At 41.0% G+C, this 10,524-nt stretch overlaps 1 protein-coding gene across 1 annotated transcript in view; it reads left to right on the top strand.

The window, feature by feature from the left end:
• FAM19A1 (family with sequence similarity 19 member A1, C-C motif chemokine like) overlaps nucleotides 1–10,524 on the top strand; it is a 306,137-nt gene that overhangs the window by 229,439 nt on the left and 66,174 nt on the right. The window lies entirely within an intron of this gene.

The raw sequence follows: 10,524 nt of genomic DNA, 5'->3' as shown, positions 1-10,524 counted from the left end.
TCTGTTTTCCTGACCTCTGATCATGCACGTGGCTCTCCTCTGGACTCTCTCAAGCTTCTCCACATCCTTTTTGAATTGTGGAGCCCAAAACTGTCATGGGATATATATATAAAAATAAAATAATATTAAAAAAGGTCCAGAAGGTAAAATCCCAAAGTGAAATGTCAAAATCTCCATGAGCATATTTTTATATTGTTTATAGAAAATCATAAAAAATGAGGGTTGGAAAGGCTTTGTCAAGTCAGGCCTTAAAAACCTCCAAGGATGCAGATCCCACCACCTTTCTGGGTAACCTCTTCCAGTGCTTCACCACCCTCCAAGTGAGAGAGTTTTTCCTGTTATCCAACCTAAACGTCCCTTGCTACAACTGGAGCCCATTGCTCCTTGGCCTGTCATCTGCCCCCATGGAGACCAGTCCAGCTCCATCCTCTTTGCAGCCCCCCTGCAGGGAGGTGAAGGCTGCTATTCAATCTCCTCTCTCTCTCTTCTGTGGACTAAATAAGCCCAGTTCCCTCAGCCTCTCCTCACCAGTCATACCCCCCAGGCCCACAACCATTTTCCTTGCCCTCCGCTGGACTCTCTCCAATGTGTCCACATCCTTTCTGTAGTGGGGGCCCAAAACTGGACACAGGACTCCAGATGTGGCCTCCCCAGTGCGGAATAGAGGGGAAGAATCACTGCCCTCCAGCTGCTGGCAACGCTTCTGCAACGCAGCCCAGGATGTCGTTGCTTCAAAATAGATGTTTTCTTTAGGGAATTTTCATCAGAATAAATGTGTTTTGGAGGCAAACATCCCAGTTTCATAAAAACAGCTGCTTCTCACAAAAGAAATAAATAAATTCAGTGAAAGTTGTCTCACCGGCAGTAGTTACAACCAAGAAGTCCTGACTTGAACACACATTTGTTTGTGGGTTCTGCACTGGGTCTGGGTCCAGAATCTGATTCAGTTCCAGTGCTCAGATACTGCGTTGATGGGTCAGAACCTCAATAGAAAGGGAAAAGATCCTGGAAAGTAGGGGAATGAGAGTAATAATGAGCAGGGACCCTAGTTTTTTCTGATTTAAAAAATCCCCATTTTTTGGTTACTAAAAAAAGTAAACTAAAATCCACATTTTTTGTGATCAAAATGAAACACCGTTAATATATCGATATTGATATCTATATATATAGCAGTGTTCCATTTTGATCATGGAAACGTGGATTTGGGTTACTTTTTTAAATCTGAAAAGTGGGGATTTTTTTTAAAGCAGAGAAAACCAAGATCCCTGATAATGAGACACCGTTTTGAAAGGAGGTTGGGGTCCAATTGTATGGATTAAGGAATAATAAATTAGAAGTTGGGAGTTCCCACTAAAGAACTAACTCAGGCACCCCAAAAAAAAAAAAAAAGCTTGTCTATCTTCATGTACCCACATGGAGTATTAAATACAGTCTGCTAAGGCATAAGGGCTGTTTCAACAATACATCACAAAACACAATTTTTCATTCAGAGAAAGAGAAAGAGAGCGGTTTTACTTTTCCTCTAGTCACTTATTTTTCAAAGCATCGATTCCCTGTAATGTTAATAATAAGATTTAGCTGCTAGATGTGTAGCTATTATAGCAATTACTTTAGAAAGCATGGTTCATTTTAAACTTTGAGTACAAGAACTTAAACCCCAATTATGTTATATTTCTGAATAAATACATACATTGTGCCTTTGGAGGGTGTTATGACCTAATGTTCACTTGCTTCAAAATCCATACCAGCAGTAGAGATAACGGCAGCAGTACCCAAAGCTGTGACTGTCTCCAGAGCTCATTGCTAATTAATTAGAAGGGTCTTGGACGTTGCTGTTGTACCAAAAGGAAGGATTGTCATTCACGTGTGACAGTGACTCTGCCATGTGTTTAACAACGTATCTGCATCCTCGTGCCATCCCGTCTATTTACAGCCAGATCCTGGGTCAGCTGTTTTACCCGTTCTTCAACTGTAGCGTCGCATGAGAGGTGACGGTCGACTGTTGAACTTGTGACGTTTGCAAACCCAAAACACAAGCAAAAAACAAATTCCTTGTACTAAAGGCTTGACCTCAGGGCCACTGATGGCAGTGGTGGTTGGATCAAGGCCTCAAGTTGTTAATGACTGCTGCATACCTCGGTAGGAAACAGGAAGGGGAGGAGACAGGTAACAATAGGGCCAGGACCCCCTCCAACATGTGCGTGCCGTCCAATCCCCCCTAGTTGTTTCTGAGCCGGCCACAAGTCCACCTGGGAGTCTGAGCTGCTGCCAAGGCCACTTCCGCAGAGTACCTGTGCTTGATCCATCCTATAACGTTTTCATAGTCCTACAGTTAGCAACTCACTTTCAAGAGAGTTCAGTTGAAAGAAAAAACATGTTGATAGCTACATTAACTTTTTTTTTTATACATGCCATCACATTTTTAAACCGGGGCAGGTGTTTTCTACATCCATATGGGGTATGACTCGCATTTTCCTCGTGCAACCGAATGTACAAAAATCAAGGAATTTCACAAAATCACATCTTTTGCAAAAGTTCCCTCTCTTGTCAACTGATGGGGACTTTCTTATCTGTTTTTTGTTTTGTTTGGTTTTTTACAGACAAGGCCCTGCATCTATAGAGCCCCATCATTTTATGTTGACGAGAATAATTTTCCAACCTCAAACTTAATGACCCACAGCAGGAGTCGTTTACTTTGCCTATGTTGTGCAGACTCTTTCCACACTTGAAATAATATATCTCCTTTGGCCCACATATAATGAGCAATGCAAATAATGGGTACTAAGGAAAAATGTAAATATGTATTTAGCAAACAGACCACAAAAATCTATTATCACCTGCTGGGTGAAGAACATGCCTTATATAATGGAGCAGCTTGCAATGCATACACTAAGTATTGTTTAACTGACAGCAACACACACGTTCCTTTATCTCAACGTGTAATACATCACTCACAATTTTACTGCATTGGTTATCACAATGGAACAGGTTAAGGAAGAACTGGAAGTGATTTAAGGACTTTAGCCTTAAGATTAAATTTGCCTGCTTTGGGGATCCAGCATTTCAAACATGGACTACAATTAATCCTTAATCTTAAAAATAAGGCTGCTGTCTGGTTTCTATGCAGACGTCCTCATTCCCAACAATCCTGCTGGATGCCAGCATGTGCCTCCTATGCAACTGATTTCTTTCTGAGTCAAATATGGATTGTTATGGACAGGCTAGCACACAGAAGTTGTCACGAGTTGTCACTCAGCAGGGATTCTGGTTTTCTCTGATAATAAAAAATCCCCAATTTTCAGATTAAAAACTAACCAAAATGCACATTTTTCCTTGATTAAAATGAAACACCACTTAGGCTAGATACCAGGAGGCGCTACTTCACTGTCAGTTTTTAAGAGGAGGTTAGATGAACATCTTGCCGGGGTCGTTTGACCCCAATATTATTTCCTGCCATGGCAGGGGGCGGACTAGATGATCTACTCAGGTCCCTTCCAACCCTAGAAATTATGAAACTATATCTATATATAACGGTGTTTCATTTATATGAATATAATTGTGTGTGTGTGTGTGCGCGTGTGTGTATAATTATATTTATAATTTCATTTACATATATAGTGGTGTTTCATTTTAATCACAGAAAACTGTGGATTTTGGGTTACTTTTTTAAATCTGAAAATTGGGGATTTCTTATTAACAGAGAAAACCAGGATCCCTGCTCATCAGCGTGTGGCGTGCTGAGTTTTATGTGCTGACATATAGACGGTCTCTTGTAGGACTGTGGCCCCCTGTATTTTCCATCTCTTACATTTTGCAGGTTAGAAGCAAGACCCTATTGTGTAAGTAATTTAATAGCAAATGATTATTTTTTAGGATAAAGTATAGTATTTTCCCCTGAGCCCTGGGTAATCTGTAGTTCTGGCACATTAACCGGCATAAACATTTTGATTAAAGCTTATGAATGTATTAATTACAGCTGGGAAGTTTCCAAAGATGATTTGAATCACAAAACTCTTCAAACTGCAGCCTCTAAATCAGGAGTCTCTTCTAAATTGCAGAAATGGCTATTGCTGAATTGCCTTTGCTTTCTCTAGGATGTTCGTAAAGTGATGTGGGGTAAGCAGACATGTGTAAAATGGCATTATTCCCTATTAGTTCCACTTTGAATATGTCTTTAAAGGCTAAAATACTGCCTGTTACTGTCATGCTAATAAACACTTGCTTGAAAACTAAAGCACTTTAATCCTTTATGAAGGTGTCAGTGATGCTTTATGAGCCTTTAGTGAAAGTCAGAATAAGATTGTCTTTTTTTTTAATTAGGTAGTTGACAACATTGCCACATAGACAAGCTCATAGCCTCTGCTTGCGTGTAAATAAATTGAATTCTTCAACACCGGCAACAGTTCCAGCAAAATGGCTGGAAATGACAGGACTAGCTTGGTATTCTTGCCTCTGCCTACAGTTCCACAGGGAGCTGCAGTGGTGTGACCCAAGGCAGGACATGACCCAGCTGAGTCTACAAACTCGTTAGGTGTTTTCTAAACAGCGGTCACCGTTTCCTACAGCCGTCAACTCAATTAGATTGCATGGAGTCCTGGTGATGCAGGAAGCAAATGTAATAGAGGGCCTGGATTATGAAATCAATGGCTAGATAACCCTAAAAAAGGAAAGCATATTTTATCTATCAACTCTTTGGGCCCCTGAACAAGAGCCCAAGAAGTCTCAACTAAGTGCTGCTTTGCTCATGCATTCATGCACACATGCATTCATTATGACTGACCTGCCCTAGGAAGGTCCATTAAGTGGAACTCATTTCAAGCACAGATGGTCCTGAATAGCTTAATGTCTGCCTGGTGGCCAGAATAAGTGAATTCTTGATGGCCTTAGACTTCTGATCACATACATGCAGCCAAGGAGGAAATGAAAACATGTTTATCATTTTGATAAACAACCGCTCTCATTGCCGCAGGATGCTCTATGTAACTCAGCAGAGTCAAATACTATTAAATTGTCATCACTGTCAGAAAGAGAACTTATAAGTTTGGCTACCTGAGTCATAGTTAATGACTTGCACAATGTATAACACAAATCAGGACTGCCGTTTGCCGGTTTTATGTTTGTTTACTGATAAGGTCTGCCTCTGCAAGAATACCGAGGTGCGTTATAATTTTGAAGTGCAAAATATGCTTTCATGATTACCTCTCAGCTAGAGAGAGAAAAAACCGAAGATGACTCAAAGATGGGATTTTGGCTTCTGCCAGGCATGCGCTCAGACCCTATAGCCAATTTAGATATCTTAAATCCTAGCCGCAGGCAGTAGTTTCATACGGTAAAATCTATCACTCTGTGGTATATAAACGTAAGGTGGCTTTGTAACAGAGAGATAATTGAACACATTTTCAGGGGTTTGGCATTCTCTGATGTAAAATGAGTCTATTTTCAGGAGTTAAATTATCCTTTTTTTACTGTGAGAAGCATGCATATAAACTTAGTCGTTTTTACCCTTGAACATCTCAAGCCCTTTACCCTTTAACATTTTAAGCCCATACAGTTGAAAGACTTGGACTGGGAGAAGGATTGTAATGCAACAGATGGCAGGTATCCTATCCTTGCGAGTCCAGGATCTGCTCAGGAAGCAAATTCTTCCTCTTTCACAGCAAGAATTCACCCAAGGCGCTGGGTCCTCATACAAATTCAACCCTGATAAGAAGTGGGCCGTTCTTCCTGTCTAGGCCTGCCATTGTTCTTCCTGTTGAAGTCAGTGCTGCAGTGTGTATATTGGCACAACTTGGGATGAAGGCTTTGGCAGAAAATGAATATTTGCCCATAAAACCTCACTTAGGTTGAGCTGAAAGGACATGAGATGTTTTGGGTTATTCCCAATCACGCCTTCAGTTTCTTGGAGACAGGACAAGACTGTCAATTTTGCGGGCCCCTACTCCATATTATACACTCTTTCCTTTGAGTATTTCACATGAAGGGGAAAAAAGCTTTTTAAGAAGGCAAGTTATTTTTCTTAGTAAGTAATGAAGGACCTGCCTTTATGTGCAATAACTTTCAACAAAAAAATTCAGAAGGATCTTTACAGAAGGGATTTAGAGTCCAATTCTTCTTCCTTTAAAATCAGTGGGAAGTCTCCTATTGACAGCAGCGAGAGTTGGATCAGACTGTTAGTTTACAAACAAAGCCAGCAGCTACATTCGCTCAGTAGACCATAAAATGTTCAGAAAAGGCTTTCCTGTCATTTGCAACAATGATTTAAACTTTTGGTGCAGTTACAGCCTATCAGGTCAATAATCCACATTTTTATACAAGTCCCTAAATATGCATTTATGACACTCAGAGTAATGGCTCCCAGGGAGCTCTTACAGTCTTCAGTCAATAATCTATGTTTTTTAAAAGTCTATAAACATGACTGCACATTCATACAATATATATTTTGGTCTATCACCCATGTCGACATTGATATACTTGTATAAAGTGTTGGGTAGCTTCTCTTAAAAAAAACCCCCAAAACTAAGCAACTGCCATATTATAAATGTAATGAAGACTTTGGGAGGGGATAAAACCTCAGTTTGTGAAACTGGTCAAATTAATTGAAGTCAATTAATGGAGCTGTTACCATATATGTCAGTCAGCGACCAGCCGTCATGTTGAGAAGGACAATGGTAGCTAATTGCAACAGAGACAGGCAGGCTGCCAAGTAGCGCATCCAGTTTTGACGCCTTAAAACTGCACTTGTCCTGAAGGCGGGGAGATGTCTTGTTAGCAGGGGCCCAGTTTTACTCGAGGCAATTCACTCCTCTGTGAACCCCCTGCAAGAAAGAGGGGGAAAGCATAAAAAGCATTTTAAAATCCTCCCTTCAGTACCTTTTTATTAATGACTCCAAACTCAGGAGGGCATATGATTGCTTATCTCTGTGTTGTCTCTACCAAAGACCTGCTTTAGTGAATATTTACTCCCTAACATTTAATCAACAAAGCCTGAGCAACAACACAAATAAGAGTAGAGAAAATGAGTTTGTTCAGATTTTATTCAAGGAAAGGCCACGTAGCAATAATGGGGATGTGGGGTGGGGGGAACACCACAACCGTTGTAAAGATTTCCAGATTATTATTTCTAGTGGTATTTAGATAGGCTTAGTTTTCTGAGCAACTTTTAGGCAATCAGGCATGAAAGTCAGATTATCTGTATGCATTGTTACCTTTCAATAGAAAGCAACCGCCAAGAGGCATTTTCTACAATTCTAGCCAGAAGCCATACTGTGCTGTTGTAAGACTTTCCATGCCTCTGAGACCCACTCAGTAGCATGCTGCATCACAGCATTCCCATTCAAAACCAAGACCAACGTGAAATATGAAAAGTGTTCATGGAATGAGTGGGTTTTAACACGAGTAAGAGATGAATGTCTACAATATAATCCTTCTCTCTAAACTTTTTGGGGTTGTGTATGTTTGCACAGCACCTAACACACTTGTTTACTTATCCGTGACTCTAGAGTTCCTAGGTATTGCAACAAGGACAATGTAGTCTGTGCTGTGAAAAAGTTTGAGAATCCCTGATGTCCGGTAATATTTTATATGTGGACAAATGTTCTGCTTATAGAAGTCAGCCGGGGTTGCAGCATCTGGATCTGAAGGTAAAAGACTGCTAAATATAAGAGATCCAGGCCTGGAACTTTGTTTCATTGCATTAAAAAGTTGAATCAGGGATTTAATCTCTTGCTCATCATTTATGAGCTAAGGACAGTATGGCTAAGGACAGAAATTATACATAAACCGGTATAAGCAATCGGAAACCGGTTCAGATCTGTAACACAACAGAAGTCCAGTGCACAAAATGGCTGAAACTGGTTTAAGATAAACCTGAATGGATGCAGTATCGGACTGAACTGATTTAGGTTAAATTGCTTTATTGAACTTCTGTCCCAGATCCCCTCCAGATTCAACTTAACTCACAGTCCCCCCACACCCCAGGATGCTTTGCACCTCCCCCACAAACCTCCCCTCACAGGATGGGTGAGTTAGCTTTGGCCCAGGCTGTCTGCAACAGCTAAGTAGGAAGGCAGGCTCTAGCGCCCCCCAGCTTCCGGCTTGGGACGCTGCAGGCATATGGCTGCATTACCAGAATCAAAGGTAAATGTCTGCTCACTAGCTTATTGGTTCAACCAATACAGCTTAAATTAACCTGCAAAGATTGAATCAACTCAGCCTCAGGCTTTTTGATCGTCTGTACATAGCCACTATGTTTATGCAAGTAATGCAAGTGCATATTTTCTGTGCAGCCTTCTCTGACCTCCCTACGTGTGCACAGATTTTCATGGGCACACTTGTACTTCCACTCTAAACGTGTACTTTTCAAAACCAAGCACTTGTGTGCACAGCTATCAAAATGTGTCCCTGCAGAATCTCTTGCAGCTAAAGATTTTGCAGGGGCAAATTCTAACACTTGCAGGGATGGCCGATGGGTTACTAGTATTTGATATGAAACGTTTGGCATCACGCACCAAATTTTTGTCTGAAAACCTGTGAAGTAGGGGCTGAAAATTTACCCTTAGCGTCTTCTTATGATATGTCATGTCATTTTGGTGGAGGAGGGAAGATTTTTTTTGCTATACGATTTATAGGCTACACCAATTTTAAAAGTCCCAGTTAACAAAGAATTAAACCAAATAGTAGCAACAAAAGTTTCATTCCTTTAAATTGTCTTTATAGCTTCATTATATTTCACCACTGTTAAATACCCCTGTCCTCTTGAGTTAAATGTTTTATTGCAACATGAACTTGAGCTTCCACGGTATAATTATAGGTGTTATAGAGCTCATCAGCCACAGCCCATTATTTTGCATAGAAAATCGAGTCAGCAAGGCCAACTTTTGTTTGCTGATCTCACATGGTTAGTAGGTCCTGCCGGGGAAATTAATAGGAAAAGAAAACATTTAGCTTACTTGCAGTATTTACAGGACCATACATGCAGTACTTTTGATGTGCATTTTTGCCTGTTGAAAGCCCAGCTCACACACAGTCAAATCTGCCAGTTTATCAGGGTCAGATCATAACTGTATATTTGAAAACTGTATCTCTAGCCTGATTCTGAAGCCAGTTAGTTAGGTAGGATTTTTATTTTCCATTGACCTCAATAGGATTTGGATCAAGCTCTTATCCTGAGCTGGGCTGAGCGTGCCCAAATCCCCTTTTCCCATGGGACACTTCATAGGGCCTCCGTTCTGCAATTCTCTGCCATTGCACATATTGGCTCATAAAACAACTGCATCAGTTGGCCAAATACCTACATACATAATACAGGACCCAGCTTTTGTTGTCAAGAAAAGTTAAGTATTAACAGTGGAGCCCATCTTCTCCCAAGTTTGCAAGCTCATCAAGCCTAAGCCCCTTGTGTATGTGACCTAGGGGCATTTACCTTAATGGACTTTAAGCAGCTTTGACTGGCTCATCCTGTAAAGGTTTGAATATTTAAAATGGTAAAGCATTTCCACGTGGGGCAGGGTCCTTCTCAGTTGGGGGCCTTGAGCTAGTGTGGATTTTGGATATGCTTGTCACATATCATTCCCAGTTGTGTAAAATACATGGATCCTCTTCAAAGAAAGTAGTTTTTTATCAGTCTCATAGAGAGATCATCTACAAGGTCTTTTTTGTAACTGCTGGGTTTACTGTGCTGCACTATCCTTCCTTCTTGGTATGTTACTATAATTATTTAATGGACTTCATTCACTTTGGGCTCACGCATCACATTATCTACTCAGCTATTTAGGAAAGCAAGAGAGGAGTTTGTTCTCAAATTGGTCCTGCTTACTATAACTTCAGCGGCAGAAAAGTTAAGCCAAGACCCCTTGCCTGCTCCTCCACTGCAAGGAAGTGCTCCCTCCAGAGTACCTGTCTCACTGCACCAGTAGGGCATCAGTTGTTCCACAAGGGAGGTTGTAACTTCCTTGCGTCCCACAACAAGGCAAGAACTGTGACTTGGTTTCTTAGGTCTTTTTTGGTCTCTTGAAAGGCTCCTTACAGTTAAGCAGTTAGCAACATGTGGCCACCCCCAAGAGACTCAGACCAGAGCATGAACTGGGAATCCAACTGCATAATCAATGCATTTTATATTATGCCGCTCCTTGTAGGTAAAGCAAGGTACAGTGGAGCGTCTCATAGCGGGATGACAAGAATAGAATCAGTTCCATAGTAAACCTAGTGCACCTTCTTACCCAGCGTGCTCTTTTGCATAGCGTGGAAATTTTTGCATTAAGTTTTAAACCAAGACTGCCAAATTTATGATGCAAGTTCACGATGTGGACAAATATCCGCTAGCGAACAGGCTGGGACTATTAAACGCTTGGCAATTAGGAGCAAAAGTCAGTTTGAACTCGGGTCTCGAGAAATGTAATGGGCAGTGAACTAACCCACTGTACAGCCTAATCATCCTGTGCTACATTGCTAAAGTGAATGGGAACAGTGCTCTTAACGTTTAATTTCTGTACACAGCATACGTCCTAGATGCATATTCATAAACCA

The sequence above is a fragment of the Crocodylus porosus genome, unplaced genomic scaffold (assembly GCF_001723895.1).
Source record: "Crocodylus porosus isolate Cpor-Errol unplaced genomic scaffold, CroPor_comp1, whole genome shotgun sequence".
NCBI lineage: Eukaryota > Metazoa > Chordata > Crocodylia > Crocodylidae > Crocodylus > Crocodylus porosus.
This window is presented reverse-complemented; position numbering and strand designations above follow the sequence as displayed.